Below are 17,555 nucleotides of genomic sequence, written 5' to 3'. Positions count from 1 at the left end.
TGAGGAGACTGTCAGTGTCATCTGGCAGAATGCCTCATCATCAGAACTCACAAACAAGCACCGAGACCTGGCTTGGCTGGTGGTGAGAAGGGCACTTCCTGTCAGATCCTTCATGCACACCCGAGGTCTCAACCTCACCGCACGCTGCCCTCGAAGCGGCTGCGGGGATGATGAGACGGTCGCACACCTCCTTGTGGAACATGTCTTTGTAAAGAAGGTTCTGGAATGAGATGAGGTGGTTTTTGTCGAAGTTCATCCCGAGCAGCTCGGTGACGCAGGACTCTGTGCTCTACAGGCTGTTTCCGGGGACGCACACCGAGACAAATATCAACTGCTGCTGGAGGGTCATCAACTCGGTGAAGGACGCACTTTGGTCCACCCGAAACTTGCTGATCTTCCAGTTGAAAGATTTGTCCTCGACCGAGTGTTGCAGACTGACACATTCCAAGGTCCAGGACTACGTGCTCAGGGACGCGCTCAAGCTTGGGGCAGCCACCGCAAAGGCACAATGGGGAAAGGCCACCGTGTAAAGCGTCTCAACCGAGGCAGACCGAGGGCCCGGTAACTGCAGAATACCCTCGGCCCGCGTAACTGTGTGCCAATCTGAACAATGACGGCACACAGTAAACTCTGATGTATGTATATAGTTTAAAGAACTGAACTGCAATGAATGTAGTGTCTTGTAACTGAGCATCGTAAAGTATTGTATATATGACTGGTTTTTTGCACTGTTGGTAATTATTGAGAATGTGGTTTTGAAATGGCTTGTTTCAGAGTTTTTATGAATAAAGTATATTTTTGAAATAAAAAAGAAATACCCAAAATATCTTCATCAAAAGTTTCATCGCAGTGTCTACCAGCGAGACATTACAGATCCAAGCTGACAAGACAGGCTGCCCTCTTCCTGTCTTGGGCTTGATTTACATTTTTAAAAATTTAATAAACATTATTGATAAATAATCTGAAAAACTTTATGAAGAAGACATTTCCAATCATTGCAAACAGTCATCTTTACAGTTTCCTTCACTTCAAAATTTCAATGCCAAGGCGTTTCGTACATTACAGTTCAGAGTTCTTCGTCAAACTATATATTTTTTTGGCTATATCATCCAATCGAAGTCCAGTCCAGTCCAGCCCAGGGAGACATTACAGATCCAAACTGAAATGACAAGCTGCCCTCTCCGTGTCCTCAGCTCGATCTACACGATCCAGGCTGATAGGAGCAGGCATTGCACTCCCTCCAGTGCTTGATCTCATTTACATCTCCAAAAGGCCATTAAAAAAATTATATCCATTCCCAGGCCCCCGGGTGCTCCCACAGAATCCACCCCCCCTCCCCCCCCCCCCCCCCCCCCCCCCCGCCGCCCCCGCCGCCGCCCCCCCAGGTTGGTGGACACGCCCTGGCCCTTCACCTGAGTACGCCCGCCCACCCTGCCGAGATGTGGGGACCAACACGAGAACTTTTCTCTTTTCTCACTCTCTTTCTTCTCTCTCCTTCGCTGTCTCTCTCTCTCTCTCTCTTTTTCCTTTCTCCGCTCGCTAGTTTATAGCCTGGGCTGTTTGGGCGCTCAGTTGGTTCTCCAGCAGCCTTCCTCTGCCTTTTTGTTTCTATATTATTACCGTCATTACCGGTGCAATTAGACGGGACTTTGGGGGGTGGGGGGGGGGGGGGGGGGCGGGGGGGTGGGTGGGTGCCGGGAGTATCAGGGGCTTGTTCCCTGGCCACGAGGAGCCCTGTGCCCAGTCGCATTGGAACGTGCACGCGAGCCCCGTGTGGATCTGTATCTGTTTGCTATGTAAAATATAAGAACATTTTCAATAAACGTATCAAAAAGGACTATATACATTCATCACATTTGATCTACATGCTAAAAATCTGAAAAACACCCTTCCACAATGACCAGTCTGAGGCCTCTGGAGTATACTCTGGAGGCTTGTGTACACCAATTGTTTGGAGTTTTCTGCTCTTCCTCCCTTTGTCCCAGGTTTTTGCATCATTTCTTAAGTCGGGATGTTGTCCTCAGACTCTCGCTCCTCGAGCCACAAGAAAAGATGAGGCGCAAGAAGAGGCCATTCATAGGACGGGATCTTCTGGCCCCGCTCGCCCCGAAACCAGAAAATCCCACCCGAGGTCAACAGACCTTTCCATGGTCTGCCCCTCGCCCGCTACAATTCCCATAGCGGACGGAGCAGGAAAACCCGCCCCATAGAGTCTGAGTTTCCCAGCACAGAAAGAGGCCATTCAGCCCATCATGTCTCCAGCAGCCAAAGACAAGAAAACGAACCGCTCATTCTGAATCCCACTTTCCGCTACCTGCTCCATATCTTTGCAGGTTGCAGCGATTCAGATTGAGATCTTGGTAACTTTTAAATGAGTTGAATGTTTCAGCCACAACCATCGATTCAGGCAGTGAATTCCAGACACCCGCCACCCTCTGGGTGAAAGATTTTCCTCATGTCCGCCCATAACCTTAAACACGCTAAGGACAGAATTTGCCCGAAAAATGACCAAGTGTTACTTTGGCGCAGAGATCGGTGCGTTTTGCGTCAGCACCGGCAGCGCGGTACAGAACGCGACTTTCCTCCACATGAAACACGCTGCGCCTGACTCACCGCGCATCTGATTTGACCGACCCGGGGGTCAGCACTCACTCCCAGTCAAGCCAGTCTGATAGGCTCTCGGAGGGGGGGGCCTTACCAGACTGCTTGATGCCCTGGAGGAGAGGCAGCACACCATTTACCCGTGTGTTGGCAGGAGACTCCCAAGGAACGTGACCAATCCTGCCTAGGAGGCGGTGGCAGCAATAGTTGGTGCCAGCAGCATGACCAGGAAAATGGAGGTCCAATGCCATAAGAAGATGAATGACCTCCTACATGCTGCAAGGGTGAGTTCCCACCTGTCTCCCCCGGCATTATCCCCACACAGCTTCCTCTGTACTCCAGAGGGTGAATAGTGTTGAGCCTCCATTGCCCCATGACATTTGTCCCCGCACATTCTGCACCCTTCCAACCCCAGCCAATGAACATGAGTCCCAATCTTGCATAGCGCTAAAGTGCATCAGAGAGAATGCACAACAACATGGTCTGCATCCTGACTGGACATGTCACAAATGGTGCCAGACATGATATTGAACAGGGAGCTGATGCCAGCTATCACCATCCTACCTTGCCAGGGGGTTCTCCACAGTGCCAGCTGTGTACTGCTGTGGCTTGAATTGAAAGACACCTGAAAAAAAGAATTGAAAGAAAGGCAATCAGCGATAGTTTTGCGGTCACCGTTAATAACGAGACAGAGTACAGGAATGAGATAGAGAATCTGGTGAACCGGTGCGGCAACAATAATCTCTCTCTCAATGCCAACAAGATTAAGGAGATTGTCATCGACTTCAGGAAGCGTAGTGGAGAACATGCTCCAGTCAGGATGCAGACCTTGTTGTTGTGCATTCTCTCTGATGCACTTTAGCGCTATGCAAGGTTGGGACTCATGTTCATTGGCTGGGGTTGGTGGGGGGTGGGGAATGTGTGGGGACAAATGTCATGGGACAATAGAGGCTCAACACTATTCACCCTGCTGGAGTTCAGAGGAAGCTGTGCGGGGATGTGGCCGTAATGTCGGAGGGGGTGGTGTGAGGGAGAACATGGAGAACAGGGACAAAGTAGAAAGGGTCGAGAGCTTCAGGTTTTTAGGTGTCCAAATCACCAACAACCTGTTCTGGTCCCCCCATGCCGACACTATAGTTAAGAAAGCCCACAACGTCTCTACTTTCTCAGAAGACTAAAGAAATTTGGCACGTCAGCTACGACTCTCACCAACTTTTACAGAGGCACTATAGAAAGCATTCTTTCTGGTTGTATCACAGCTTGGTATGGCTCCTGCTCTGCCCAAGACCGCAGGAAACTACAAAAGGTCATGAATGTAGCTCAAACCATCACGCAAACCAGCCACCCATCCATTGACTCTGTCTAAACTTACTGCTGCCTCGGCAAAGCAGCCAGCATAATTATGGACCCCAGGCACCCCAGGACATTTTCTCTTCCACCTTCTTCCGTCAGGAAAAAGATACAAAAGTGTGAGGTCACGTACCAACTGACTCAAGAACTGCTTCTTCCCTGCTGCATTCAGACTTTTGAATGGACCTACCTCGCACTAAGTTGATCTTTCTCTACACTCTAGCTATGACTGTAACAGTACATTCTCTCCTTTCCTTCTCTATGAATGGTATGCTTTGTCTGTATCACGCGCAAGAAACAATACTTCTCACTGTATGCTAATACATGTGACAATAATAAATCAAATCAAACGAGACACGTCTACATTCTTGGGGCTTGGTGTTCCAATGTGTTAACCTTTGTCCCCAGATTGTGCAACTAGGTCTAGCTCTGGATATTAAACTGGCATGCTGGACTCCTCAAAGAATTGTCAGTTAGTTGCTCTGGCAACAACATTCATCTGGTCGATATACAGCAGAATCCTGAGAGGTCTGCAATGAGCTTTTGAAGCAACTCCCTAGAGGACAGCCTCATTCTTCAGGCTCTTCATTGCTGCGCAGTTAAGCTGCCTTGCGTGAGAGCAATTAATGCACTTTCACTGCTGTACCTGACAGTCAGAATTTGCAGAGAAGTGGATTTGAACTTCCTGTCCAATAATCCCCTCTGGCCTCACACCATTGGCAGAGTGAGGGTTATAGGTTTCCTCCCCCAGGTGAGAGGGACTTTATGCCTCATGAGGCAGGGTAATTCCCCATCGCTGATACCCCCACACTGCCCTTGCAGTCTAGCCTGTCCCAAAGCAGGATCCCAGGACTTTATAGTCACACCCAGTACAGCCCCTGTGTTGTGGCTGCCTCCCACCCAGTTTGCAGCTCCAACAAGGACGGGGCACCCACTCAGCTCCTGTTTGAACACTTATCCAGCATGGAGGAACCGGGAAGTGATGCCTGTTTGGCAGCCAGCACATCCCCTCAGAGCAAGGGGCGACCTGAGATGAAAGGAAGGTAAGGTGTCTGGTCGACCCACACACACTCCAACCCACTACCAACCCACGATGGTGACAGTAACCTTTCATCCCGACCCTGAGATGCATCTGTGGACATCCCCAGCATTCTCCCCTGGTGCTCCTTGCTTGTTGGACTGCCCGGGAAGTACTGGCTGCCAGAGCATTCACCTCCAATATCCCCCTCGGAGGAGATGGAGCCAGGGTCACGCTTATGTAGAGCTGTTGGAAGTGGCCCCGATGTGAAGCCATGCTGGCACCAGCTGAATATTTGGTGCGGGCTGGATATCCAGCAGGAGTGCTCGCTAATGAGATGCTGACACATTAAAATTCAGTTCGCCCCCTTGCCCGGCGTGTTCCACATCACTCCACCAACAAGGTTAGCTCAAAATCGGAAAACGCAATCTCGTCGGCAAGAATCAGGCTTTTTTTTTAAATTTCAAAAATATACTTTATTCACAAAAAAAAACTTTCAAATAAGACATTTCAAATGACAGATCCAATAGTTACAAACAGTCCAATAAATGAATCATTTTTACCCTCCAGTACATGTTTATTTACAAAAAAACATTACATTCATTACATTTCATTACTTAAAACTATGTACATGCATCATCAGAGTTTACTGTGTGCCGTTATTTTTCAGGTTGGCACACAGTTACGCAGGCCGAGGGTATTCTGCAGTTACCCGGCCCTCGGTCTGCCTCGGTTGAGACGCTTTGCACGGTGGCCTTTCCCCATTGTGCCTTGGTGGCGGCTGCCCCAAGCTTGAGCGCGTCCCTCAGCACGTAGTCCTGGACCTTGGAATGTGCCAGTCTGCAACACTCGGTCGAGGACAATTCTTTCAGCTGGAAGATCAGTAAGTTTCGGGCGGACCAAAACACGTCCTTCACCGAGTTGATGACCCTCCAGCAGCAGTTGATATTTGTCTCGGTGTGTGTCCCCGGAAACAGCCCGTAGAGCACAGAGTCCTGCGTCACCGAGCTGCTCGGGACGAACCGCGACAAATACCACTGCATCTCACTCCAGACCTTGTTTGCAAAGGCACATTCCACAAGGAGGTGTGCGACCGTCTCATCAGCCCCGCAGCCGCTTCGAGGGCAGCGTGCAGTGAGGTTGTGCCCTCGGGCGTGCATAAAGGATCTGACGGGGAGTGCCCTTCTCACCACCAGCCAAGCCAGGTCTTGGTGCTTGTTTGTGAGTTCTGGTGATGAGGCATTCTGCCAAATGACATTGACAGTCCGCTCAGGGAACCATCCGACAGGATCTGCCGTCTCCTTTTCTCTCAGGGCCTCAAGGACATTACATGCTGACCACTGCTTGATAGCCATGTGGTCAAGAATCAGGCTTTACCGAACTCTCCACATTTTGAGACTGTGCCGATATTCCCACGGACGGTGAACATGGGCTCAAGATCCCTCCCATAGAATATCTTTAAGGCAGAGGTGGAGAGATTCTTCACAGGCAAGGCGGGGGGAATGGATTATTGGGGGTAAATGGGATGAGGATTTGAGGATACAATCAGATCAGCTGTGATTTTGTGAACTTGCGCAGCAGGTTTGAGGGGCTGAATGGCCTCCTCCAGTTCCTTGTTGGTATGTTTGTAAATTGCAATTTCTGCAATATTCAATGTTTCTAAATCTTTTTGCAAATTCCAGGAATAAAGTATATATGTGGAGAAGAAGGATTGAGTACAAAGGAAGCAAATACTCATCAGGGTGAAAGGAAGGATCAGGAGGTGGAGCTTCCTGGATGACTAACGATAGAAAGGATAAATAAATGAGACAGAATAAATGATCCTTTGACTAATGTCAGTTTTCTTGCTCATTGCTCTGACTTATGGCAGCATTGGAAGACGGCGGCATCTGTTGGAAGGAGGCGGTATTGCCGCTTATCAGGAATTGTTGGTTCACATGGTCAAAGTCACACAGAAAGCATCCAAACACCATCCTGCCTGCTCATCTCAATTATCATGCTCTTGTGGAAGTTAGGTTACAAACAATTGTGAAAATTAAAGTTCCATAACTGTCAAAAAACTCTGTCAAAGAATGGAAAACGCTCATCAGCATACGAGGCCTCCAGTGAAGCCAGCGCTTACGTACTCAAGATAAGCGACTAAATCTAAAAACCTTGTGTTGGTTCCATAAACACTGCCTCCAGCCTTGGCCCCAGGATGGAAAGTATGACATTTCCATGAGAAAATATCAAGGAGCAACATATGGGGGCATATTATGCTAATGAGGGGTTGGCAGGAGACAGTTTTCAATTGGATAAGAAAGGGCAAAAGGCTATGCTATGATTGGTGGATATGTATGCAAATTAAGGATTAGAAAGTTGTTCATTTCTCATTTGCTATAATTAACTATAACTATTGCATTTTTTTAATGAATCAGCAGAACACCCGGCAATACTTGTGCACAAGTAATTAGAAACTTGAAAGATTTGAGTACTCACCGTGCATTATTGGGGTTCATCCTCAACACTCTCCAACCCCGGGAGAGGTGCATTGCTGACAGATTGTTCGGCAGGGTGATGCATCATCAATTCACGAGGACTCCAGCGAGTGTGTGAAATACAACAGGCTTTTAATCACAAAGAACTGGAACACACCCTTGTAAGCTAACCTGGTCCAGGCTGAGGCAGAGAGGAGGAACCGTCACCTTTATACCTCATTCAGGCGGAAAGGGAGAGTCTCGGGTCAGGCGCAGCAGGGGTGTGTCCAGGCATATAATACGTAGTTACAGACGCTTCCCGGCCTTTTGGCTAAGATCAAGTGTAGTATCGGATCTGCACTTGGTTGAGGTCATTAGGTTATGCTGAGGCTTCATATGTTTCATATGAAGCAATTTTTAAAAGCGGCATCTCGGCCTTTTGGCTAAGATGCAAATGAGCTCAAGTCTTGGAGGAGGATCCTCCCCCTTCTCCAATCAGCTTGACTCATGTAGATCAGGCCCAGGACAGGGTGGTTTTGGTCTCCCGTCCTGTCTTGTCAGCCTGGATCTGAAATGTCTCAACTTGTTGAGACTCTGAATTGGATTTGATTTGATTGAATTGGAAAAGTATATAAAAAAATATCTATATATATAATAGAAGGCCAGGGAGAGACGGGGGGAAATGTCCCGACTCCAGAAAAGCATGCAGGAACTACTCCAACTGCAGTCAATGGGGGTTGATGTCAAGGAGGATCTCCGGGAGGTGAAGAGCCAGTAAGCCTCGCTCTTTGCCTCGGAGGCCTCCAAGGTTATTTTCCGGTCCAGGGTCCGCTCCGTGGAGCAGGACGAAACGTGCTCGCGTTTCTTCTTCCAGAAGGTGCACAGAGAAACCTCTGTGATCACAAGCCTGAAGGAAGAAGATGGCTCTGTAAGGTCATCGCAGTCTGACGTTCTGAGGATTTGCAAATCCTTCTATGCCGGACTGTATGACCTGAAGCCAACAGACAGCACGGCCTCCCAGTCTTTCCTGTCATCTGTCACGCAGGTCTTAGACGACGGCGAGCGGGAGAGCCTGGACAGAGCTCTGGATGAGCTGACAAAGGTCGTCGAGTCCCTTCAGAAGGGTAAAACTCCCGGAAGCGATGGCTTACTGGCTGAGTTTTACTCAGCGTTGTGGGACTTGACGGGCCCGGACCTCCTGGAAGTATACGAGAATATGCTTCTGGAAGGCAGCATGTCAGAATCCATGAGGAAAGGCATCATTACCCTCATCTACAAGCAGAAGGGGGAAAGGGAAGAAATTAGAAATTGGAGACCCATTTCACTATTGAATGTGGATTATAAAATTCTGGCCAAGGTCATCGCCAACCGGGTCAAGTCTGCTCTGGGGTCAGTGATCCATTCTAATCAAACCTGTGCTGTACCAGGCAGGAAGATCTCTGATAGCCTCGCGCTACTCAGGGATACAATCGCCTACAGCAGGACAGGCGGGTGGACACCTGCCTCATCAGTCTAGACCAGGAGAAGGCGTTTGACACAATATCGCACAGCTACATGATGGATGTGCTCTCCAAAATGGGCTTTGGGGAGGGAATCCGCAATTGGATCCAACTGCTCTACACAGACATCAGTAGCGTAGTTTCAATCAATGGGTGGGAATCAGATATGTTTCAGATCAGGTCTGGAGCCAGGCAGGGCTGCCCTCTCTCCTCCGTCCTTTTTGTGTGTTGCATTGAACCCTTTGCTGAGGCCCTCAGAAGCGACCCAGGCATCAAAGGGGTTACAATCCCAGGCAGCGGAGGGACGCAAGTCAAAGCCTCCCTCTACATGGATGACGTGGCTGTTTTCTGCTCGGACCCCTCGTCTGTTCGCAGGCTTCTTCGAGTCTGTGAGCAGTTCGAGCTGGCCTCGGGGGCCAAAGTCAACCAGGGTAAGAGCGAGGCCATGTTCTTCGGGAACTGGCCTGACACATCCTTTGTCCCCTTCACCATCAAGGCAGACTACCTCAAGGATATGGTTTGGGGCGGCAGGGGCACACACCAAAAACTGGGAGGAGCGCATCGCCAAAGCCAGACAAAAATTGGGATTGTGGAAGCAACGCTCCCTCTCTATCACGGGGAAAAACTTTGTGATCCGATGCGAGGTACAGTCCGTGTTGTTGTACGTGGCGCAGGTGTGGCCTCTTCCCAAATCCTGCGCAGCAGCAGTGCCCCGGGCCATCTTCAAATTTATCTGGAGAGCAAAGATGGATCGTGTCCGGAGGGAGGCGATGCACAAATCTCCAGAGAGCGGAGGGGAAAACGTTCCCAACGCCGCCCTCATCCTGATGGTCACCTTTGTGTGCGGCTGCATCAAGCTGTGTGTAGATCCTCGGTACAGTAACAGCAAGTGCCACTATGTTTTGAGGTTCTACCTGTCCCAAGTGTTGCGGAGGATGGGTCTGGCCACATTGCCACGGAACACTCCAAGTAGTTGGACCGTACCGCAGCACCTGTCCTTCGTGGAGAAATTCTTCCGGAAACACATCTTTGACCACATGGCTATCAAGCAGTGGTCAGCACGTAATGTCCTTGAGGCCCTGAGAGAAAAGGAGACGGCTGATCCTGTCGGATGGTTCCCTGAGCGGACTGTCAATGTCATTTGGCAGAATGCCTCATCACCAGAACTCACAAGCACCAAGACCTGGCTTGGCTGGTGGTGAGAAGGGCACTCCCCGTCAGATCCTTTATGCATGCCCAAGGTCTCAACCTCACCGCATGCTGCCCTCGAAGTGGCTGCGGGGCTGATGAGACGGTCGCACACCTCCTTGTGGAATGTGCCTTTGCAAAGAAGGTCTGGAGTGAGATGCAGTGGTATTTGTCGCGGTTCGTCCCGAGCAGCTCGGTGACACAGGACTCTGTGCTCTACGGGCTGTTTCCGGGGACGCACACCGAGACAAATATCAACTGCTGCTGGAGGGTCATCAACTCGGTGAAGGACGCGCTTTGGTCCGCCCAAAACTTGCTGATCTTCCAGCTGAAAGAATTGTCCTCGACCGAGTGTTGCAGACTGGCACATTCCAAGGTCCAGGACTACGTGCTGAGGGACGCGCTCAAGCTTGGGGCAGCCGCCGCAAAGGCACAATGGGGAAAGGCCACCGTGCAAAGCGTCTCAACCGAGGTAGACCGAGGGCCGGGTAACTGCAGAATACCCTCGGCCTGCGTAACTGTGTGCCAATCTGAAAAATAACGGCACACAGTAAACTCTGATGTATGTACATAGTTTGAAGTAATGAAATGTAATAAATGTAATGTTTTGTAAATAAGCACTGTATTATAGGGTAAAAATTATTCATTTTTTGCACTGTTTGTAACTTTTGGATCTGTCGTTTGCAATGTCTTATTTGAGAGTTTTTTTTAATGAATAAAGTATATTTTTGAAATTAAAAAAAAATACATAGTTACAGTGGGTCACCACATTCACCCCGTTTAAAAAAAGAGTCCGGCGGGGGTGAGATGGGTGGAACAATATATACAAAGTCACGGAATATATACAAAAGTCACAGAATGCATACAAGAGTCACGGCTGAAGTAAGACGTCGACACCTCACAGATTCAGCCTGTCGGGTGGTTTGATCCGCTGCTACGACCGCTGTAGTACCGGTGGTGGTGTTGTCTCAGGTGGCAGGGTGAATCCGCTCGAGTCCGCCGTCGTCCCTTCTGGTCGGGTACTGCGTGGTGACTCCGGGGGCTCAGGCGAGCTGCATACAGGGGACAAAGAAGTAAGCGGACCTGGTGCTACCTGAACAACAGAGGGGTCTAGGGATGTGGGGTGGAGGGGTCATAGTGGGCTCCGGGGCACCCACAGGCGCCAGGTCCCGGATAGAGACCGTGTCCTCCCGCCCATCGGGGTACGCCACATAGCCATTTTGGGGGTTGGCGTGGAGGAGCTGGACCCTTTCGACCAGGGGGTCCAACTTATGGGGCCGCACATGCCTCCGGAGCAGAATCGGGCCTGGGTACGTCAGCCACGACGGTAGTGAGATCCCCGAGGAGGACTTCCTAGGGAAAGCAAACATCCGCTCATGAGGGGTGGCATTGGTAGCCGTACACAGGAGTGACCTAATTGAGTGCAGTGCATCAGGGAGGACCTCTTGCCAGCGAGTGACTGGAAGACCTTTAGACCGTAGTAAAATGGCCTTCCAGACTGTCGCATTCTCCCTCTCTACCTGTCCGTTTCCCCTGGGGTTGTAGCTGGTAGTTCTACTCGAGGCTATGCCTTTAGAGAGCAGGTACTGACACAGCTCATCACTCATGAAGGAGGATCCCCGGTCGCTATGGATGTAGCTAGGGAAACCGAACAGGGTGAAGAGGCTGTGCAGGGCCCTGACGATATGAAGTCATATCCGGGCAGGGAATGGCGAAAGGGAATCGGGAGTACTCATCTATAACGTTGAGGAAATAGATGTTGCGGTCAGAAGAAGGGAGGGGCCCTTTGAAATCAATACTGAGGCGTTCAAAGGGGCGGGTGGCTTTGATGAAGTGTGCTCTGTCTGGCCGATAGAAGTGCGGCTTACACTCCGCGCAGACCGGGCAGTGTCTGGTTATAGACCGGACGTCCTCAACAGAATAGGGCAAGTTACGGGCCTTAATAAAATGGTACAGCCTGATGACTCCCGGGTGACAGAGGTCATTGTGGAGAGTCTGTAGCTGGTTCACTTGTGCGCTGGCACATGTTCCACGAGACAGAGCGTCCGGAGGCTCATTGAGCTTCCCGGGCCGGTATAAGATATCATAATTGTAGGTGGAGAGCTCAATCCTCCACCTCAGTATCTTATTGTTCTTAATCTTGCCCCTCTGCGCGTTGTTGAACACAAAAGCCACCGAATGTTGGTCAGTGAGCAAAGTGAACCGTCGGCCAGCTAAGTAGTGTCGCCAGTGTCGCACCGCTTCGACGATGGCCTGAGCCTCCTTCTCGACAGAGGAGTGTCGAATTTCCGAGCCTTGGAGGGTTCGTGAAAAGAAGGCCACGGGTCTGCCCGCCTGGTTAAGGGTGGCGGCCAGGGCGAAGTCAGACGCATCGCTCTCCACCTGGAAGGGGATTGACTCATCCACCGCGTGCATCGTGGCCTTTGCGATGTCCGCTTTGATGCGGTCGAAGGCCAAGCGGGCCTCTCCCGACAGGGGAAAAAGGGTGGATTTAATGAGCGGACGGGCCTTATCCGCATAATTAGGGACCCACTGGGCATAGTATGAGAAGAAGCCCAGGCATCTCCTCAGTGCTTTGAGATTGGTGGGAAGGGGAAGTTCCAGGAGGGGATGCATTCGGTCAGGATCAGGGCCGATGACCCCGTTTTCCACTGCATACCCCAGGATGGTGAGGCGGTGAGTGCGGAAGACACACTTCTCCTTATTGTAGGTCAGGTTAAGGAGAGCGGCCGTGTGGAGGAATTTATTGAGGTTTGCGTCGTGCTCCTGCTGATCATGGCCACAGATGGTGACATTATCCAGGTACGAGAAGGTGGCCTGCAGCCCGTTCTGGTCCACCATTCGGTCCATCTCCCGCTGGAAAACCGAGACCCCGTTGGTGACGCCGAAGGGGACCCTAAGGAAGTGATAGAGGCAGCCATCTGCCTCGAAAGCAGTATATTGGCGGTCCTCAGGGCGGATGGGGAGCTGGTGGTAAGCTGATTTAAGGTCAATAGTGGAGAACACCCGGTATTGCGCAATCTGATTGACCATGTCAGATATGCGCGGAAGGGGATACGCGTCCAGCTGCGTGTACTGATTAATGGTCTGACTGTAATCGATGACCATACGGTGTTTCTCCCCAGTTTTGACCACCACCACTTGTGCTCTCCAGGGGTGAGTACTAGCCTCAATGATCCCCTCCTTCAGGAGCCGCTGGACCTCGGACCTGATGAAGGTCCTGTCCCCCGCACTGTACCGTCTGCTCTTGGTGGCAATAGGCTTACATTCGGGGGTGAGGTGTTCGAATAGTGAGGGAGGGGTGACTTGAAGGGTCGAGAGGCTGCAAGTGGTGCGCGGTGGGCAGTCTAGGAACTGTGGGTTGCAGACGGAGAGCAGGGGAAGAGGCCCGTTGTACTGCAATGTGACACTCCTGAGATGGGTCAGGAAATCGAGCCCCAGGAGTACAGGAGCGCAGAGGTGTGGCAGCACCAGGAGCTTGAAATTTTCGTACTTAGTGCCCCGAACCGTAAGGGTCACCACACAGTACCCGAGGACCTCCACCGAGCAGGACTTTGAAGCCAAGGAAATTGTTTGTTTAACTGGCCGCACGGAAAGGGCGTAGCAGCTCACCGTATCGGGGTGGATGAAACTCTCCGTACTCCCGCAGTCGAACAAACAATTTCCCACGTGGCCGTTTACCTGGATGTCCATCATGGACCTGGCGAGTTGATGTCGACGGGATTGATCCAGCTGGGCAGCTGCCACCATGGATCCCGGAGGGTGGTCGACCGCAGTTGCCGGCGTCCAAAATGGCGGCCCCCTTGTCTCACACGTGGCTGATGGCGTCCAAAATGGTGGCTCCCTTGACTCACACGCGGCCGATGGCATCTGAAATGGCGGCTCCCTCGGGTTGTACGCGGCACTGTTGGGTATTGAGGACGACTTTGCCCTGCAGACTTTAGCATAGTGGCCCTTCTTCCTTCACCCAGAGCAGAACACCTCCCTAGCCGGGCAGCGTTGTCGGGGGTGCTTCCCCAGGCCGCAAAAATAACACTTCGGACCTGCAGCAGCCGCAGCAGTCGAGTCGTTGGTGAGGCGCGGTGTGGCGTAAGTCTGCGGCCCTCCTAGATACTGGGGTGGCAGCGGCCGTGGTGCCCACGATGCGACAGCGTGGTCGGGTGAGTAAGCCTCGAGGTTACGAGAGGCCACCTCCAAAGATTCTGCAAGCGCCACCGTTTTCGGTAAGTCCAGCCTACCTTGCTCCAGCAGTCGCTGCCGAATGTAGTTGGACGCGATGCCCGTAACATAGGCATCGCGGATTAAGTCCTCCGTGTACTGCGTGGCAGATACAGCCTTGCAATTACAGGCCCTGCCGAGTACCCGTAGTTCGCGGAGAAATTGGGCACTCGATTCTCCCGGCCGTTGTCTTCGAGTAGCCAGACGGTGTCTGGCGTAGACTTCGTTCGTCTGTTTACTATACTGGCTCTTTAGGAGCTCTAGCGCGTCCCTGTACGTCTCAGCGTCGTGGATGATGGAATATACCACGTCGCTTACCCGGGCGTGGAGCACGTGTAGCTTGTCTGTTTCGGACTGGACGACAGCGGAGGCTTCGAGGAAGGTTTCAAAGCACTTCAGCCAGTGGTCGAAGCTGTTGAAAGCTCCCACAGCTTGAGGATCCAGATCTAACTTGTCGGGCTTCAAAATTTGTTCCATCCTATGGTTTTTGTTTTCTTTTGTGATTAAAATTGATGCACCATCAATTCACGAGGACTCCAGCGAGTGTGTGAAATACAACAGGCTTTTAATCACAAAGAACTGGAACACACCCTTGTAGCTAACCTGGTCCAGACTGAGGCAGAGGAGAGGAACCGTCACCTTTATACCTCGATCAGGTGGAAAGGGAGGAGTCTCGGGTCAGGGGCAGCAGGGGTGTGTCCAGGCATATAATACGTAGTTACAGCGGGTCACCACACAGGGGGCGTGCTCGAGTTACAGTTATCCTGCCTAAAGGCGCTTGCCCCTCTTAAAGGGGAAGAACATTCCGGATGCAGCAGCTGGTGTAACTGATAGTGAAAGGTTTTGATGGAAGGAATCAGAGTAACAATGGCGCAGGTTCTACCATGGCTGAGTCTTTAAATACGTTTTTTGTGTCGGTCTTCACGGTGGAGGACACAAATAGTTTGCCAAATATTAACGATAGAGGGTTGGCAGCAGGAGAAATACTTAATACAATTAATGTTACCAGAGAGGCAGTGCTGGGTAGACTAATGGGACTGAAGGTGGACAAGTCCCCGGGTCCGGATGGAATGCATCCCAGGGTATTGAAAGAAATGTCAGAGGTAATAGTGGATGCGTTAGTGATTATTTATCAAAACTCGTTGCATTCTGGGGTAATGCCGGTTGATTGGAAAACGGCTAATGTTACGCCGCTGTTTAAAAAAGGAAGGAGACAAAAGGCGGGTAACTATAGGCCGGTCAGCTTAACGTCTGTAGTAGGGAAAATGCTGGAATCCATTATTAAAGAGGAGATAGCAGGGCATCTGGATAGAAATGGTTCGATCAATCAGACGCAGCATGGATTCATGAGGGGAAAGTCGTGCTTGACGAACATGTTGGATTTTTATGAAGATGTGACTAGGGCGGTTGATGGAGGAGAACCGGTGGATGCGGTGTTTTTGGATTTCCAAAAGGCGTTTGATAAGGTGCCCCATAAAAGGCTGCTGAAGAAGATTAGGGCACACGGAGTTGGGGGTAGTGTGTTAAAGTGGATTGGGGACTGGCTATCCGACAGGAAGCAAAGAGTCGGAATAAATGGGTGTTTTTCCGGTTGGAGGAAGGTAACTAGTGGCGTGCCGCAGGGATCGGTACTCGGGCCGCAACTATTTACCATTTATATAGATGATCTGGAGGAGGGGACGGAGTGTAGGGTAACGAAGTTTGCAGACGACACAAAGATAAGTGGAAAAGTGAATCGTGTGGAGGACGGAGAAGATCTGCAGAGAGATTTGGACAGGCTGAGTGAGTGGGCGAGGATATGGCAAATGGAGTATAACGTTGATAAATGCGAGGTTATACACTTTGGAGGAAATAATAACAAATGGGATTACTATCTCAATGGAAACAAATTTAAACATGCTACCGTGCAAAGGGACCTGGGGGTCCTTGTGCACGAGACGCAAAAGCCCAGTCTGCAGGTACAACAGGTGATCAAGAAGGCAAATGGGATGTTGGCCTATATCGCGAGGGGGATAGAATATAAAAGCAGGGATGTCTTGATGCACCTGTACAGGGCATTGGTGAGGCCGCAGCTGGAATACTGTGTGCAGTATTGGTCCCCTTATATGAGGAAGGATATATTGGCATTGGAGGGAGTGCAGAGAAGGTTCACCAGGTTGATACCGGAGATGAGGGGTTTGGATTATGAGGAGAGGCTGAGGAGATTGGGTTTGTACTCGTTGGAGTTTAGAAGGATGAGGGGGGATCTTATGGAGACTTAAAAGATAATGCGGGGGCTGGATAGGGTGGAGGCGGAGAGATTCTTTCCACTTAGTAAGGAAGTTAAAACTAGAGGACACAGCCTCAAAATAAAGGGGGGTCGATTTAAGACAGAGTTGAGGAGGAACTTCTTCTCCCAGAGGGTGGTGAATCTCTGGAATTCTCTGCCCACTGAGGTGGTGGAGGCTACCTTGCTGAATATGTTTAAAGCGCGGATGGATGGATTCCTGATCGGTATGGGAATTAAGGGTTATGGGGATCAGGCGGGTAAGTGGTACTGATCCACGTCAGATCAGCCATGATCTTATTGAATGGCGGGGCAGGCTCGAGGGGCTAGATGGCCTACTCCTGCTCCTATTTCTTATGTTCTTATGTTCTTATGTTGTGAAGGATGGGTCTGGCCATGCTGCCGTGGGACGCTCCAAGTTGTTGGACCATGTCGTACCACCTGTTCCTCGCGGAAAGATTTATTCAGAGAAACACCTTTGATCATAAGTCCATCAGGCAGTGGTCTGGCTGTAACAGTCCAGAGGCGCTACGAGAATGGTGGATCCTGCCGGAAGGTTCCCTGAGCAGACTGTCAGAGTCATTTGGCAGAACGCCTCGTCACCAGAACTTTCAAACAAGCACCAAGACCGAACTTGGCTGGTGGTGAGAAAGGCCCTTCCCCGTCAGATCCTTCCGACAGGCCCGGAGTCTCCCCCCCATCCGCACGCTGCCCTCGAGGGAGGGGAAGAGACCATTGTCCACCCCCTTGTGGAATGTGTCTGGAGAGAGATGAGGTGGTATTTGTCGAGCAGCTCGGTGATGCGGGACTCTGTGCTCTACGGGCTGTTCCCACGGACGCACACTGAGACAAACATCAGCTGCTGTTGGAGGGTCATCAACTCGGTGAAAGATGCTCTTTGGTCCACCGAAACTTGTTGGTCTTCCGGTGAAAAGAATGTCCTCGACCGCGTGTTGCAG

The 17,555-nt window shown here is 50.9% G+C and overlaps 1 pseudogene; it reads left to right on the top strand.

The window, feature by feature from the left end:
- Window positions 1–7,736: 7,736 nt before the first annotated feature.
- Window positions 7,737–7,866, top strand: LOC144509539 (U2 spliceosomal RNA; annotated as a pseudogene).
- The last annotated feature ends 9,689 nt before the right edge of the window (window positions 7,867–17,555 follow it).

The sequence above is a fragment of the Mustelus asterias genome, chromosome 21, assembly GCF_964213995.1.
Source record: "Mustelus asterias chromosome 21, sMusAst1.hap1.1, whole genome shotgun sequence".
Taxonomy (NCBI): Eukaryota; Metazoa; Chordata; class Chondrichthyes; order Carcharhiniformes; family Triakidae; genus Mustelus; species Mustelus asterias.
The sequence above is the reverse complement of the archived record's forward strand: the minus strand, read 5'-3'. Positions and strand labels throughout refer to the sequence as shown.